General features: G+C 47.5%; 1 protein-coding gene and 1 long non-coding RNA gene across 3 annotated transcripts in view; one reads left to right on the forward strand and one right to left on the reverse strand.

The window, feature by feature from the left end:
* LOC138352347 (uncharacterized) overlaps window positions 1–18599 on the forward strand; it is a 237992-nt gene that overhangs the window by 77832 nt on the left and 141561 nt on the right. The window lies entirely within an intron of this gene.
* LOC123748644 (potassium channel subfamily K member 1) overlaps window positions 1–18599 on the reverse strand; it is a 193779-nt gene that overhangs the window by 33103 nt on the left and 142077 nt on the right. The gene's annotated exons all lie outside the window — the stretch shown is intronic.

Raw genomic sequence — 18599 nt, forward strand, 5'->3', positions numbered from 1 at the left:
TAGCAAGCTTTAAAGCACTCGAGGTGTAAAGTATCTGCCGGGGGTCTACACTGTATCAAGCTTTAATATTAGTTGGTAAAGTTGAGAACGTTCATGTGTCGTGGCGAGACATTGAGCATAATGTGTTCTCTTTTAATATATAGAAGAGGAAGAACTTTTGTTTTTGTATATATTTCGTATATTTACTATTGTATACTTTTGTATATTTGCTATTTGTCTATCAGTCCAACATCTCTCCACATATTCATTTCATCTAGCACACCCAGTTGAGAGGCGGGCTGAAAGAGCAAAGCTCGACCCCCGCAAACACAACTAGGTGAATTCCTAACTTTGCATTTTGCCTTTCTCTATCTCAATACCATGTACTTTAGAGCATAATACTGTTACACAAATACTCCTGTTACACATGCTGTCCATTCCACAGCCTGTAGAAAACCAGTGGTAGAAACTGATATGGGTGTTTCATTAGCAGTGACAAAGAGAATACTTAAACAAATATCTCGCCGACCTAACAAATTCACAAAGACCTGAAAGTTGTAGCATTAAATATTATGATAGATATCGTGAGGAGACATTCACATATGGTACTAATAGAACAAGAACTCGGCAATGTGATGTTATAGTGGCCAGAATACGCCTGGGATATAGACGTATCTGGCAGCTTTCTCAAAACTCAAATGTCGAGTATACAATGTGTCAACTTTGTGAAAGAGAAAACATGCACTCTCTTGAACATTATATTGTAGAATGTCCCATATTGACTGACTTTCGCCCTCCTGGGCTCAGGTATGCTGAACTGTGTAATTACTATACGAGTACTGGAACACTTGATGATATATTGGACTTGTACCCAAGATTGACCATGTATCAATTATACAATGTATGTGATGTAACTATATAACCTGAGCTTGTAAAAGCACCTTCACCACCTTCATTGATTAAATGCTTAACTGCACACTAGTTTCTCTATCAGCTATCTCACTCTGTCAGAGTAAAAGAGACAAATGTATGTGAATGCATGTGTGTGTATATATGTATGTATATATGTATATGAACGTATATGTATGAGTATGTATATGTATGTGTATAAAGTATATATGGAAGCTGATCAGAATTTCATTTCACATTTGTAAATGCACATTAATGACACTATGTAAAAGACACATCGAACAATTTATGTAGGCCATACGTAAATCTATGTATCTTTGTATTTACGTATGTAGGTTAGCTTAGCATTTTAAAAGCACCGAATCACCTGTGGTTGATTGTTCAATAAATCCCTGAACTATATATTTAACATATCTCTAACCCTGTCCATGGAGGACAGAAGAAAATGTATATATGCTGGTTAGCATTGTAAATGTGTGGCCACGTCTGTGGTAGAAAATAATAAAAAAAAACTGTTACACAATATATTTTTTCAATATATTTAAGTATATTTTTACCATTTTTATTCTCTAACCCCTCAGACTTCTTATTCCTCTCTTCTATCTACTGCCTCCAACGTGTTTATATAATTTATAGGATAGTCTACATTTAATAGGTTATGTCTTAGATAAGTATAATTTTTATCCACATTTACCTGGATTTTCAAAATCTTTTCTTTAAACTGTCGCTTAATTTTGTTGAGAAGTAAATGAGTTGGATAAGTTATTGTGTGTGTCTATCTGGCTGTCTTTGGCTGTGTCTATCTGGCTGTCTTTGACTGTGTCTGGCTGTCTTTGACTGTGGCTGTCTTTGGCTGTGTCTGTCTGGGTGTCTTTGGCTGTGTCTGTCTGGGTGTCTTTGGCTGTGTCTGTCTGGGTGTCTTTGGCTGTGTCTGTCTGGGTGTCTTTGGCTGTGTCTGTCTGGGTGTCTTTGGCTGTGTCTGTCTGGGTGTCTTTGGCTGTGTCTGTCTGGGTGTCTTTGGCTGTGTCTGTCTGGCTGTCTTTGACTGTGTCTGTCTGGCTGTCTTTGACTGTGTCTGAATGGGTTAGTTAACTAGAACGTCTTGCTTCTGTAGTCTGCTGAAATTGATTCTATAATTCAGGTTTTACTTCTAGTGTTTTGGAGTATGTGAGAATAAGTAAGAATATGTGGGATTATGTGGGTATATGTTAGAATATGGAGACACGATATTTGACTCTGCATTTCTAATCAGTTTGGTATTAACCTATAATACTTAAAGATGACTTAAGATTGCTAGTAATGTATTTCTTGTTCAATGGGAAATGAGGTGAAGTATTAGCCTATACCTGCAGGTGGTGGATAAGAAGACTAAGGGCAGCATAAGGAATAAGGCTGTATTAACAGGAGTTAACACATTATGTGGAGAATGTTAACGTGTAAAGAGTACGTAACGTTATAATAATAATAATAGTATATTTAGGGACTAGTACATATGTACAAAATGAGTTACAAGCAGAATGTTGGTTTTCAAGACAGAGATATTATATATACTATGCCTAAAGCCATTAGAATGCACAGATCTTCGGGCACATGTAGCATTTATGTTAAGGTTACGTATTAACTGTTTAGCAATACAAGCACAGCTGTTCCACGAGGGTGGAACTGAGCGCCCTCGACGGTGTTCCATTGCATGCACATAAAACTATATATTGGGGTACGGGTATAGGTAAATATTTCACTGTTTTAACAATATGGGAAATGGGAAAGTGTTTAGGTTATTTAAAATTTCGCGGCCGAGTGATTGAGAATGGAGAGAGGGGAGGGGTTAGAAGGGTGAGGGAATTGGGTGGTGCAGGCGGAGGGTTGTTGGTGGAGGGAACTCTGGGTGGAGCTGGGGAAGGGTTGTGGGTGGAGGGAACTCTGGGTGGTGCAGGGGGAGGGTTGTGGGTGGAGGGAACTCTGGGTGGTGCTGGGGGAGGGTTGTGGGTGGAGGGAACTCTGGGTGGTGCAGGGGGAGGGTTGTGTGTGGAGGGGACATTCCATACGCTGCACCACATTCTCTACCCTTCAACACCTTCTCTACCCTTCATCCACTTCCCTTCCCTTTACCACCTAATCTACCTTTCACCACTACCCCAACCCTTAACAACCTTCCCTACCTTTTACCACTTTTCTTACCATTCAACACCTTGCCTACCCTTCACCATCTTCCGTACCGTTCACCACCTTCCCTACCCGTCACAACCTTCCCTACCCTTCACATCCTTGTTTACCAATCATCTCTTTTCCTACCAATCACCTCCTTCCCTATCATTCACTACCATCCCTACCCTCCACCACCTTTCCCACACTTCAACCTCTTCCCTACCCTTCACCACGTTATATACCCTTCCCCACCTTCCCTTCCCTTCACCACCTTCCCTTCCCTTCACCACCTTCCCTTCCTTTTACCACCTTCCCTTCCCTTCACCACCTTCCCTTCACCACCTTCCCTTCACCACCTTCCCTTCCCTTCACCACCTTCCCTTCCCTTCACCACCTTCCCTTCCCTTCACCACCTTCACTAACTTCCATACCCTTCGAAATCTTCTCTACCTATCACCACCCAATCCATCTTCACCTTCCCAACCCTTCTCAACCTTCCTTACCCTTCACCACCTTCCCTTCCCTTCACCCTCTTCCCTGCCCTTCACCAACCTTCCCTTCCCTTCACCACCTTCCCTTCCCTTCACCACCTTCCCTTCCTTTTACCACCTTCCCTTCCCTTCACCACCTTCCCTTCACCACCTTCCCTTCACCACCTTCCCTTCACCACCTTCCCTTCCCTTCACCACCTTCCCTTCCCTTCACCACCTTCCCTTCCCTTCACCACCTTCCCTTCCCTTCATCACCTTCCCTTCCCTTCACCACCTTCCCTTCCCTTCACCACCTTCCCACGCCCTTAAGCACCATCTCAACCCTGCATAACCTTCCCTACCCTTCAAAACCTTCTCTACCTTTCACCACCCTCCCAACCTTTCATCACCTTCCCTACTCTGCATCACTTCCCTCCCCTCACTACTTTCCATAATCTTCACCAACTTTCATATCCTTCACAACCTTCCCTTCCCTTCACCACCTTCCCTTCCCTTCACCACCTTCCCTTCCCTTCACCACCTTCCCTTCCCTTCACCACCTTCCCTTCCCTTCACCACCTTCCCTTCCCTTCACCACCTTCCCTACCCTTCACCATCTTCCCTACCATTTACCACCTTTCTCACCCTTCAACAGCTTCCCTACCCTTCACCACCTAATCAACCCTTTACCACCATCTAAACCCTTCATAACCTTTCCTTCCCTTCACCACCTTCCTTACCCTTCAACACCTTCCCTACCCGTCACAACCACTTTCCCTTCCCTTCTCAATCTTCTTAACGTTTCATAACCTTCCCTACCCTTCACCACCTTCCCAACCCTTAACATCTTTCCTACCCTTCACCACCTTCCCTACCCTTAACATCTTTCCTACCCTTCAGCACCTTCCCTACCCTCAATAATTTCCCTACCCTTCACCACCTTCCCTACCTTCAATACGTTTCTTACCCTTCGCCACCTTCACTACCCTTCACAATCTTCTCCACCCTTCACGACCTTCCCAGCCCTAAACCACCGTCCCAACCATTCACCACCTTCCTTACCCTTCAAACCTAATCACCCCTTCACCACCTTCCCTACCCTTCACCACTTTCACTACTCTTCACAACCTCCCCTACACTTCATTACCTGCCCTACCCATCACCATCTTCACTATCCTTATTACCTTCCCTACCTTGTACCACCTAATCAACCTTTCACTATCCTCCCTACCCTCACTACGTTTCCTACCCTCACTAGGTTCCCTTCCCTGCACTACCTTCCCTACCCTTCACCACAACCCTTTCCCTTCACAATCTTCCCCTATCTTTCCTACCTTTCCTGCTTTGCACCATCTAATCAACCTTTCACCATCTTCTATACCCTTCACCGCGTTCCCTGCCGTTCAAAACCCTCCCTAACCTTCACCCCCTTCCCTTCCCTTTACAACTATCCCAACACTTCACCATCATCCCTACCCTTCACAACCATCCTTACCCTTCACCACCACCCCTTCCTCTGGGGAGGGAGGGATCTCTGGGTAGAGCAGGGGGAGGGTTGTGGTGAAGGGAACATTCTCTACACTTCACCACATTCTTTACCCTTCACAACCTTCCCTACCCTTCACAATATTTCCTACGTATCACCACCCAACCCGTCTCCACCTCCCCTACCCTTCACCACCTTCCCAACCCATCACCACCTAATCAGCCCTTCACCACCTTCGACCTTACTTTTCACAATCTCCCCTTCCTTTCACCATTTTTCCTACCCTTCACTTCCCTAACCTTCATAACCTTCGCATCCCTTCTCAACCGTCCCTACCCTTCACATCCTTCCTAACCCTTCCCCACCTTCCCAACCCTACAACCCTTTCTCTACCCTTAACAACCTTCCTTATTCTTCACCACCTTCCCTAAGAGCAGGGAGGGATGTGGGTGGAGGGAACTCTGGGTGGAGCTGGGGGAGGGATGTGGGTGGAGGGAACTCTGGGTGGAGATGGGGGAGGGATGTGGGTGGAGGGAACTCTGGGTGGAGCAGGGGGAGGGTTGTGGGTGGAGGGAACTCTGGGTGGAGCAGGGGGAGGGTTGTGGGTGGAGGGAACTCTGGGTGGTGCTGGGGGAGGGTTGTGGGTGGAGGGAACTCTGGGTGGTGCTGGGGGAGGGTTGTGGGTGGAGGGAACTCTGGGTGGTGCTGGGGGAAGGTTGTGGGTGGAGGGAACTCTGGGTGGTGCTGGGGGAGGGTTGTGGGTGGAGGGAACTCTGGTGCTGGGGGAGGGAACTCTGGGTGGTGCTGGGGGAGGGTTGTGGGTGGAGGGAACTCTGGGTGGTGCAGGGGGAGGGTTGTGGGTGGAGGGAACTCTGGGTGGTGCTGGGGGAAGTTTGTGGGTGGAGGGAACTCTGGGTGGTGCTGGGGGAGGGTTGTGGGTGGAGGGAACTCTGGTGCTGGGGGAGGGAACTCTGGGTGGTGCTGGGGGAGGGTTGTGGGTGGAGGGAACTCTAGGTGGTGGTGCTGGGGGAGGGTTGTGGGTGGAGGGAACTCTGGGTGGTGCAGGGGGAGGGTTGTGGGTGGAGGGAACTCTGGGTGGTGCAGGGGGAGGGTTGTGGGTGGAGGGAACTCTGGGTTGTGCTGGGGGAGGATTGTGGGTGGAGGGAACTCTTGGTGGTGCTGGGGGAGGGTTGTGGGTGGAGGGAACTCGGGGTGGTGCTGGGGAAGGGTTGTGGGTGGAGGGAACTCTGGGTGGTGCTGGGGGAGGGTTGTGGGTGGGGGGAACTCTGGGTGGTGCTGGGGGAGGGTTGTGGTTCCCTCCACCCTTGTGGGTGGAGGGAACTCTGGGTGGTGCTGGGGGAGGGTTGTGGGTGGAGGGAACTCTGGGTGGTGCTGGGGGAGGGTTGTGGGTGGAGGGAACTCTGGGTGGTGCTGGGGAAGGGTTCTGGGTGGAGGGAACTCTGGGTGGTGCTGGGGGAGGGTTGTGGGTGGAAGGAACTTTGGGTGGTGGAGGAGGAGGGTTGTGGGTGGTAGGAATCTTCCCTACCCTTCACCGCCTTTTTCACTCTTCACCACTCTTCTTATCCTTCAACACCTTCCCTACCCTTCACACCCCTTCCCTACCCTTCACACCCCTTCCCTACCCTTCACCATCTTACCTTCCCTTCACCATCTTGCCTACCGTTCACAATCTTGCCTTCCGTTTACCACCTTGCCTACCCTTCACCTTTTTCCCTATCTTTCATAACCTTCCCCACCTTTCACCACCTTCCCAACCCTCACTATTTTCCCTAACCTTCACCAACTTTCCTACCCATCACGTCCTTTCCAACAATTCACAACCTTTCTAACCCTTCACCACCATCCCTTCCCATCCACACCTTCCCTACCCTTCCCTCGTCCCTACCCCTTCACCACTTAATAAACCCGTAACTGCCATCTCAACACTTCATAACCTTCCCTTCACAACCTTTCTTACCCTTCACCACCTTCCCTACCCTTCGCCACCTTCACATCCCTTCATCAATTTCCCTACCCTTCACCTCTTTCCTTACCTTACTCCATCTTATCGATCCTTCACCACATTCCCAACCCTTCACCACCTTGCTAACCCTTCACCACCTTCCCTACTCCTCAATACCTTCCCTGCTCTTCACCACCGTCAAAACCCTTCACCACCTTCCATTCCCTTCACCACCTTCCCTTCCCTTCACAACCTTCCCAACCCTTCTTCACTTTCGCTATCCTCCGTCAACTTCCCAACCCTTCACCACCTTTCCTACCCTTAACCATCTTCCCTATCCTTCACAACCTTCCCTTCACGACCTTCCCTACCCTTTACCACTATCCCTACTCTTCACCATTTTTCCAACCCATCTCCACGTTCCCAACACTTCTTCACCTTCCCTACCTTTCATCAACTTCAATTCCCTTCCCTTCACAACCTTCACTAACTACCCTACATCTCATCATCTTCTCTTCCTATCACCACCCTACCCGTCACCACTTACCCTACCCTTCACAATCTTCTTCACCCTTCACCACCTTCCCTACCCTTCACAATCTTCTTCACCCTTCACCACCTTCCCTACCCGTCACTATCTTCCCTACCCTTCACCACCTTATCTGCCCTTCACTATCTTCCACACCCTTCACCACCATTCCTACACTTCACCACCTTTCCTACCCTTCATCAAATTATCAACCCTTCTTCATATTCCGTACCCTTCACCACTTTCCCTACTCTTCACCGCCTCCCCTTACCTTCACAACCTACTCGACCCCTCACAATCTTCCATACCCATCACCACCTTCCCCACCCTTAAGAACCTTCTTTACCTTTCACCACCTTCCCTACCCTTCACCACCTTACCAACCCTTCATCACCTTCCTTACCCTTCGCTATCTTCCCTAACCTTCACCACTTTGCCTACCCTTCACAACCTTCCTTTTCCCTTCACCACCTTCCCTACCCTTCCCCATCATCTCTTCTCTTCACCATATTCCCTACCATTTACCATATTCACCTGCCCTCACTACCTTCCCTGCAATCAGTACGATCCCTACCCTTCACTACCTAGTCAACCCTTGACCACATTCCCTACACTTCGCCAACTTCACAACGCTTCACAATATTCCCTACCCTTTAACACCTAAGCAACCCTTCAACACCTAAGCAACCCTTCACCACGTTCCCAATTCTTCACCACCTTTCCTATCTTTCAGAACCTTTCCTACCCTTCAACACCTAAGCAACCCTTCACCACGTTCCCAATCCTTCACCACCTTCCCTATATTTCAGAAACTTCCCTACCCTTCACCACATTCCCTACCCTTCACTACCTTCCCTACCATTCACTACCTTCCCTACCCTTCACCACCTTCTGTACACTTCACTACCTTCTCTACCCTTCACCACCTTCCCTACCCTTCACCTGCTCTTCACCATAGGCCCAATAGGTCGACTTTGTCCATGTCTCTTTCCTAAGACCCAGGAGACTGCCCCTCAGACATGGATAGATAGATAGTGATACGGACATCCTTATCATTAAAGCTATTTCACACTGCAGTAATACGAATCTTTCTTGACTTTGTAGGTGGTGGTCATGTCCAAGTTTCACAAAGCACTTGTGCCGTGCATCAACACTTCCAGCCCAACTATGAAACACTGAAAACCTAGCTATATTTTATCCATCTGTGATATTGACTTTATTTGCATATGTTTACCCTTCATGGTATATAGAATTATTTCTATATTCTGGTATATTAATTTATTTATTCAAAAGTTTCTGATTCAAAATGAATTAGAAAATGAATAAGTTCATTAATTTATTGATGTTGATGACTGGGTTGGTGATGGTAGGGATGGTGCAAGTGTGGATGACAAGCCAGGAAGCGGAGAGACATTCCCACCTGCATCTCCTTCGGCTACAGGTTCTTGAGTGGCACAAGAACTAATATAGCCTCCTTCACCTGCTGAGGCAGCTGGCGATCTTCTTCCACCTCCTCCCTTCTGGGATTGGCTGTGATGAGTCGCTGCTCGACGGTGACGTGGAGCTGGAGCCTTTCTGGGATAGTGTGCCCTTCGTGGGCACATTCCTGCGGCACCAGCAGACTCTCCGGCTGGTGAGGGGTCTGAAGGACTTCCTGGTGCAGGTCGGAGAGGTGCCTGCAGCGCAGCCTATTGCAATCTGGAGTCGTTGGGAAATTCTGCCAATTTCTTTGGCTATCTTAATATTTTTGTTTATTAATGCCTGGCCTCGACGTGTGGCCCGTCCTCGGGACCGTGACTGCATCGGTGTGCAGCACAAATTGGCTCTCACCGCTCCCACAACCCCCTGAGCCACGACATGATGCCACAACCCTGGGAACAACCCTCTGAGCCACGACATGATGCCACAACCCTCGGAACAACCCTCTGAGCCACGACATGCCACAACCCTGGGAACAACCCTCTGAGCCACGACATGATGCCACAACCCTGGGAACCACCCTCTGATCCACGATCTCAGGATAGAGAACCATCAGGAGAAAGTGCCAAGTAATTAAGACAGTATATCATTGAAAGGAATCAGGATAAGAATTTGGGATGGGACTGAAGGATGGAATGGTGCCCAACCACTTGGAGGGTCGGGGATTGAACGTCGATCTGCATGGAAGGAGACCGTCTCTATACCGTCTAGCCCAAATGGTTGGGCACACAGCGAGGAAGAAGCACGAGTGATTGACAATTGTGGGAGCAGCGGTGACGGCTGCCGAGGTACTGTGTCATGATGAAAAGTGTTCTCGATGGTTTCGTTTGGCCAAAGTGAATGTTATTGGGACACGCTGTGTGTGTGTGTGTGTGTGTACTCACCTAGTTGTACTTGCGGGGGTTGAGCTCTGGCTCTTTGGTTCTGCCTCTCAACGGGCAATCAACTGATTTACATAATCCTGAGCCTACTGGGCTCTATCTTATCTACATATGAAACTGTGTATGGAGTCAGCCTCCACCACATCACTGCCTAATGCATTCCATTTGTTAACAACTCTGACACTGAAAAGTTCTTTCTAACGTCCCTGTGACTCATTTGGGTACTAAGGTTCACCTGTGTCCCCTTGTTCATGTTCCATCTGTGTTAAACAGTTTATCTTTATCTACCCTGTCAATTCCTCTGAGAATTTTGTAGGTAGTGATCATGTCTCCGCTTACTCTTCTGTCTTCCACTGTCGTGAGGTGGATCGAACCCCGGTCAACAAGATTACGTTTACAGCGTGCTCTCCACTCAGCCACTAGCATCTACTCTGTGTGCGGATTATTATGTGGGCTTCAGGAAACAGGTTTGGTGTTATATCAACTCCTAGATCTTTCCTCACTGCCTAGTTTCGTAACCTTACATTTTCTCGGGTTGAACTTTAGTAGCCATTTGTTGGACCATTCATTCAGTTTGTCTGAATGGTCATCATCAGTTGGTCATCATGTAGCCTCGTACTATCTTCCTCCGTCATTTATCCTCATAATTTTTGCATCATTAGCAAACAATGTGAGGAACGATTCTATATCCTTCGGGAGATCATTTACATATATCAGAAACAGTGCAGGCCAAAGACTGAACCCTTTGAGACTCCACTGGATCCTTGCCAATCTGAGGCCCCACCACAGAATGCCCAACCACATGAGGGTGGATGGTAGAGCGACGGTCTCGCGTTATGTAGGTCAGCGTTCACTCCCCGACCGTCCAAGTGGTTGGGCACCATTCCTTTCCCCCGTCCCATCCCTACATCCCTGAACCTTATCCTGACCCCTTCCAAGTGCTATATAGTCGTGGGGGCTTTGCGTTATCTTCTGATAATTTACTTCCCCATTACAGAGTGGACGCTGGTGGCTGAGTGGAGAGCACGCTGGGCACGTAATCCTGTGCACCGGGGTTTGAGTCCCGGCGTCGGCGAGAAAGAAAATAGACAGTTTCTTTCACCCTGATGCGCCTGTTACCTAGCATTAAATTGGTTCCTGGGAGATAAAGTTGTTACGGACTGCTTCTTGTGTGTGTGTGTGTGTGTGTGTTTGATAAAAATAGTAGTTAGTAACAGCTGATCGATTGACAGTTAAGAGGCTGCCGAAAGAGCAGAGCTCATCCCCCGCATGCACAACTAGGTGAGTACAACTAGCTGAATACAGACCAGATGAAAAAACAAATCTTGTTGCCAATTACTGCCACTATATTATGAGGCAACAATTGAACAGTTTGTTAGCATATAAATTCTTCATTGCCTCTCACATTAGCAATGGTCACATTGACACCAAATTGCAACTGCAAATTTCCAATGTTATTCCTCGCTGTTCAGCTTTTCTTTAGATTTTATTGTTAGTAAACTTGTGTGCGGATTTTGAAAGTAATCTCATGAATATGTTCAGTCACTTGCTGCACATACGTTGTTTAATTATATTATTTCAAGTGATAAAATCCATAAGAGCCGTGATGAGGACTCGAACCTATGCGTGGGTGTTCCCAAGCACTCACGTGTCAATTTACTCATTGAAACATCAAATTAGTGTGATTACTATATCAAATACCATTGTTATTATTCATCAATGAAAATTCCGCTGTAGCGAATAACGTTGATTCCGTAATAGTCGTTCTGTGGGGGTTATGTGGGTGGGGTAATTATTCTGTCTTAAATCACTAATGGACTGTAACTAATGGCAATGTGCTGCACAAAACCCCACAGTTGGGGGGGGGGGGTTAATTATTTATTGATAAAATTAAAATAATTCAGTGCCCTCTAAATTTAGGTTCTATTTAATTTGACAGTTAAATTTCCTTTGTTTATTTGTTAATAGGCACTGGATTATCTAAACTGTCGTTAGTAACAAGGTATTAAGTCTTAATTGGCTGAAGGAATCCGTAGGTCAGCACAAGCACCACCAATCTGCTCTTACTGCCCAATCTACGTCTGAATTTGGCCGTTTGCCGTATGGCCGAAAATTGACGTAATTTGAAAAATAAAAATAAAAACAAATTGAGGATTTTTTTTCCAAAACAGTAAGTTAAGAGTCCTCTGGTAGGTTAGGTGGGCTGGAAATTTAGCTGGAGTTTCAAAACGTCATGAAAACGTTAATTGAAAGTTTCCTCTGCTAACCTTACCGAGTAAGACGGAGGATTCAAACAAAAAACGGGATAGTACATCAGTTTTGTGTTCCGGCTGGCCTGACCGCCAGGGGGTCTAGACGTGGTCGCCAAGCGCTCCCCAGTCGTTACTAGGAATTCCGTGTGGGAGGGTGGTGGTGTTGCGTTGGCGCCATGGGTATCCCCCCTCCCTCTATTCGCCGCTCTAAGATAGTGGGTTTCGAATTTTCTGGACGTGCGTCTTACCTGGCCCTTGAGATTGTCCTGTTGGATATGTTGCGTGTGCATGTTGCTAATCTGTACGGGCTCCAACTGTTGTCCACTTATCGGGCACTTGTTAAATTTAACTCCGCTGCTGTCTATAGAGACTTTGTGGCCCGTTAAGATGGGCGCTCTCTTCCTCTCCCTGGGGACGGTGGTATTGTCACTATCTCTGACCGGTGCTGCTCGGTGACGTATGTGGCCCTGTATGGTGTGCTGTTTGAATTCACGGAAGCTTTGCTTCGACGGTATTTTGGCCAGTTTGGGACTGTCGTTTCCATCCAGATGAACTTCGTCTCTGCAGGCAGATGGCGTGGTGTCTCGTGTGGGACCCGGACTCTCGGCCTGCGGCTCAAGTCTCCTGTTCCCTCCGCAGTGACCTTGATGAGCTACACTACGCGGGCGTTCTACGCGGGACAGCCTCGACAATGTTTTCGTTGTGACATTGAAGGGCATCTGGCAGCTGATTGCACCGGGGTCGCGGCTGCACCTATTAATTTGTTCCGACACTAGGATTTTTCCCCGTTGGTGGCGCAGGACCTGCCGCCTAGTGATGGAGTAGTTGGGGAGGTTACCCTGCTGCCTGCTGACCCGGTGGTGGCTGTTGGCCCTGCGTGTGTGGATGGTGGTATACACGACAAGGTGGTGGTGTGTGCGGCTCCGCCCCCGCAGTCTGTCTCGTCGCTTACACCGGCTTCTGCACCTGTTTCCGACTCTGCACCTTTGTTGCCTTCGACGTCTCTGCCGGCGCCCTCACCTGTGTTGGACCTTTCCCCTCCTGCGGCTGTGCCTGTTCCTTCTCCTGTCTCATCTGTGGGTGGCGGTCTCGTCCCCTGTGTTGTTGAGGTTGACATTCTTCGGGATCGTGCTACCCCGGTTGGGGGGCAGTGTACCACTGGCTCTTCTCGGGTGCCTCCTGCAGGGGGTGACAGCTCCGATGATCAACAGCCTGTCCCCAAGCGTTCACGTACGGATGCGGGTGCTTCACCTCCTCCTTGGTGGGCAGAGGAATGTGAGGATGCGGCGAGTGTCGATGTTTCTTCTGAGAGCTGTTCCTTTGTGGAGTGCGAGGATGGTGCGTCTGGTGCTGGTGTGGGTCCGGTGGATGGTGTGGGCCCTGGTGTGGCTCCTGCTGTTGGGGTGGGGGCCGGTGTGGGGCCGGTACCTCTTGTTTCAGGTGGGTCGCCTGCGTCGGATGGTTCCGGTTCCCCCCTTGCGGCGTTGAGAGTGGACGTGGTGACTTGGTGATAGTATTGAAGAAAGCTGCACGCTCTGAGGGTTCCGTGCCCCCTCCCCCGTCCCCTGTTTCGTCGGCGGCGGCTCTGCCGCCCCACACGTCTCCAGCCATTTCTTGTGTGTCTCCTGCTTTGTCGGGAGCAGTGTTGCGGCCTCGGCAGCCTCCGCCCGCTATTCCGGTGTCTCTTGCTTCCTCGGCGGCGGTGTTCCTGCCTCCCAAGTTGAGTTCTTCGTCTTCGGTGTACTGTAATTGGGCGTGACCGCTTTCGCCGGATGTGGTGCTTCTCGAGTATATGGAGTACCCGCGGTGTCGTGAAGGCCGTTCACCTACCGAACTGGAGTACTTAATATGGAAGGCTTATAAGCGGAAGTATCCGTCGTGGAAGTTTCCTGAGAAATATCCTCTTTGTTGACTGTTGTGTTGTGGGGTTGCTTGCGCCTGGGTGCGTGGGTGTGGGGTGGGGATGCATGTGTGTGTCTGGGTCGGTGGGGTTTCGTTTTCCGGTTCCTGCGTGTTCCGTTTTTTTTCTGCTTATGGGTTGCTTGTGTGGGGTTTGCGTATGCTTGTGTCTTTCTGTATATGTTCTGTGTGGTTGGGTGTGGTTTTAAACTTCCAGCTTTGTGTGTAGTGTGCTTGGCTGGTTGTGCTATTGTGCTGCTGTAGTGGTGTGTTTAGTGTGGTGGTGGTATATATTTTGTACTTGTGTTCTTACGGCCTTTTGGTCGTTGGCATGTTTTTTGTGCCTTTTGTTTGTTTTTTGTACTTACGGTTCCTTGTGTGGTTCTGTTTTCTGTTATTAATGCCTTGTGTCCTGTAATGCTTTTAGCTTGTCTTATGTGCCCGTGTTGGGGTTTGTTATATGCTTTGTATCACGTATATTTCTCTTTGATTATTCTTGTGTTTGGGTTCTTTGCCTGTTGTTCCTGTATCCTGTATTGTGTATCATGTATGTACTCATGTTTTCTTGTATGTGGTTTTTATGTTTGTATTTTGTAATTTTCTTTTATAAATAAAAAAAAAACTTGTGTTCCGATTTCAATTCAAATTACGTCCATTTTTGGCCATAGAGTGCATACGAGCATAAAGTGACGTTATTTTTAAGTGGACAGGTTGGGCTGATCACGGCGACCCGTAGTTAAGCCCCAACTAACAACTCCTGCCGTAACATTCTGCATTAGTTCTTCAATAATTTATTCAATGTATCAGTATATAACGATCACGTGCATATTTAGTGGTTAGTTCCAAATTAAATCAACGAAAGCCTCGTCTCTCACATTAAGTGTTGGTGTTCTGACCCTCCGTGACCACACTCGCTCCCTGACAAAACTCACACACATTGAAATGGCCAAATCACAGGTCAGGGTGTTAGGTAACTTGTCTACTGTGAGGCGGAGAACAGCCACAACTGAGCAGCTCGAAGCTATGCAGATTTTCGCAGCCATATGAAGGGAATTTGTGTTAGGAACCAACGCGCCAGCTCTGCCGACCTGTGGTATATAAGCCGGTAATGACGTCGAGAACCTCTCTTCCTCCCCGACTCCTGAGTCACAGAGAGAATTACATTGTTTATAAACTGAGGCCTCTAAATTATGATTATTTTTAAATCGAATTAATTAAGAGAATTAATTTGTTGAATTATTAAAATATGATAATTTTTTTATCAACTAATATATTAGTGAGACCTAACTGGAACAACTGCAGTTCTACAATTGTCTCTGGTGGTGAGGGAGTCAGCTGACGCCGCCCCGACCTGAGAATGTGGCGGCGCTCTGCTACGCTCTTACTGAATGTGTATTATTGTGTACGGAACACGAATACACGGAGGAATTTAATTTAATATCAAATGTTTACAAATTATTTATCATTTAAACAATCCACTTAACATTTAGAGGGGAAATTATTTCCTAAATTATTACCTTCCTTAATTGTGTAACTTTGTCCTTGTCTGATTACATCTTGTCTGTCCCTACCCTTCACCACCTTCCCTACCCTTCACCACCTTCCCTACCCTTCACCACCTTCCCTACCCTTCACCACCTTCCCTACCCTTCACCACCTTCCCTACCCTTCACTCTCTTCCCTACTCTCACTACATTCCTTTCCCTCCACCATCTTTCCCTCACTTCAACTTCTTCCCTACCCTTCACCACGTTATCTACCCTTCACCACCTTCACTTCCCTTCACCCTCTTCCCATCCCTTCACCAAACTTTCCTACCATTCACCACCTTCCCACCCTCTTCACCACCTTCCATCCCCTCTTCACCACCTTCCCACCCCCTTCACCACCTTCCCACCCCCTTCACCACCTAGTCAACCCATGAGCACCATCTCAACCCTGCATAACCTTCCCTACCCTCCTCCACATTACCTACCCTTCACCACCACCTTTACCCTTCACCACCTTCCATACCCTTCACCATCTTCCCAACCTTCATCACCTTCCCTACACTGCATCACTTCCCTCCCCTCACTACTTTCCATAACCTTCACCAACTTTCCTATCTTTCACAACCTTCCCTATCCTTCACAACCTTCCCTATCCTTCACAACCTTCCCTATCCTTCACAACCTTCCCTATCCTTCACAACCTTCCGTCCTTCGCAACCTTCCCTTCCCTACCTTCAATACGTTCCCTACCATTCACCACCTTCCCAACCCTTCACAATCTTCTCCACCCTTCACGACCTTCCCAGCCCTAAACCACCTTCCCAACCATTCACCACCTTTCCAACCATTCACCACCTTCCTTACCCTTCACACCTAATCACCCCTTCACCACCTTCCCTACCCTTCACCACCTTCCCTACCCTTCACAACCTCCCCTACACTTCATTAACTTCCCTACCCATCACCATCTTCACTATCCATATTACCTTCCCTACCTTGCACCACCTAATCAACCTTTCACTACCCTCCCTACCCTCACTACGTTCTCTACCCTCACTAGGTTCCCTTCCCTGCACTACCTTCCCTAATCTTCACCACAACCCTTTCCCTTCACAATCTTCCCTAGCCTTCCTACCTTTCCTGCTTTGCACCATCTAATCAACCTTTCACCATCTTCTATACCCTTCACCACCTTCTCTGCCGTTCAAAACCCTCCCAAACCTTCACCACCACCCCTTCCTCTGGGGAGGAAGGGAACTCTGGGTGGTGCAGGGGGAGGGTTGTGGGTGGAGGGAACTCTGGGTGGTGCAGGGGGAGGGTTGTGGGTGGAGGGAACTCTGGGTGATGCAGGGGGAGGGTTGTGGGTGGAGCAGGGGGAGGGTTGTGGGTGGAGGGAACTCTGGGTGGAGCAGGGGGAGGGTTGTGGGTGGAGGGAACTCTGGGTGGAGCAGGGGGAGGGTTGTGGGTGGAGGGAACTCTGGGTGGAGCAGGGGAAGGGTTGTGGGTGGTAGGAATCTTCCCTACCCTTCACCACATTCTCCACTCTTCACCACTTTTCTTATCCTTTATAGCAACCCGTCCTCGACTAAAGTCCATTACATCCAGCGGTCGATACCACAGACGCATTCATGAATCTTAATTTGTTGTTCATTCAAAACAGAAATTTTCTCAGATATATATTAATATCATAATATATAAGCGTATTGTGCATATTTAGGCATTGGTTAGGTGTTTAGGTTATGTTGGCGATTATTTGTATTAGCAGTACGTGGGTGAAGCATTTATACAACCCATCCTCGACTCAAGTCCATTACATTCAGCAGTCAACCCCACAGACGCATTCATAAATTTTAACATGCTGTTCATTCAAAACGGGAATTTTCTCAAGTATTAATTAATATTATAATATATTAGTATATTGTGTATATATAGGCATAGGATAGGTTAAGTGTTTAGGTTCTGTTGGCGATTATTTGTATTTGTAGTACGTGGGTGAAGCATTTACAGCGTTGTGATTCGAACAAAATTCGTCAGTGAAGCACTTGTTCCGGATATGTTGGAACGTCAGCAGTTGTAAGTCGTGTGTAAACCGTTTTTCATTCATAAAAAGAGGGTTGGCGGGTGGATGGAATAACTTTTGGGTCTTTGTTTGGAGGACGGGCTGGATTTATAGCATTGTGATTCGAACAAAATTCGTAAGTGAAGCACTTGTTCCGGAAGTGTTCGAACGAAATTAGTTGTGAGTCGTGTGTAAACCGTTTTTCATTCATAAAAAGAGGGTTGGCGGGTGGATGGAATAACTTTTGGGTCTTTGTTTGGAGGATGGGCTGTTTATAGAATTGTGGTTCGAACAGAAGACGTCAGCGAAGCTCTTGTTCCTGAAGTGTTCGGACGTTATCAGTTGTGTGTCGTGTGTAAACCGCTTTTCACTCATAAACAGGGGGTTTGGCGGCTGGATTAACATGCTTGGATCTTTGTATGCGAGGACGGGCTGGTTTTAAGGCAAAACTGTGATGAAACATCACCTGGCTTCGAATGAGTTTTTGAACGAGTTTACTCTCACTCTGAAACGAAGAACTGATCCCTTTACTTCTGCGGGTCAAGTCACAGCCCGGCCTCATAAACAAAGGCCAAATACTCATTAATCTAGTCGTCAAACCTATGTTTATGAACGTTAGGACTTTACACCCGACTCACAAGAGATGAAGTTCGAACATTTTTCGAACAGCGCTTTGCTAACGTCCTGTATTCGAATCGCACCTGTAAATGCTTCAGGTATATAATTTCCCATAGAACCTCAACACAACGTAACTATACCGCTAGCTCTAATATATATATATATATATATATATATATATTTATTTATATTGAAGAACACGTAAATTTTGTGTACACTGTACATAAGTGTTAATTGCTGCATTTCTGGGGAGGGCTGCCGCTTGAAACAGCTCAGCCTGAGGATGGGTAGTTAGAGTATAGTCATAACATATGTGGAGTGGAGTGGAGTGGAGCGGAGTGACGGAAATAAGAAAATCTAATTTGAAAAAATATCACCATTTCTGATTGAAACTAAAAACAAGTATTTAGTCGAAGTGATTTAACTGTCTGTTGTAATGT

This window comes from Procambarus clarkii, chromosome 53, assembly GCF_040958095.1.
Source record: "Procambarus clarkii isolate CNS0578487 chromosome 53, FALCON_Pclarkii_2.0, whole genome shotgun sequence".
NCBI lineage: Eukaryota > Metazoa > Arthropoda > Malacostraca > Decapoda > Cambaridae > Procambarus > Procambarus clarkii.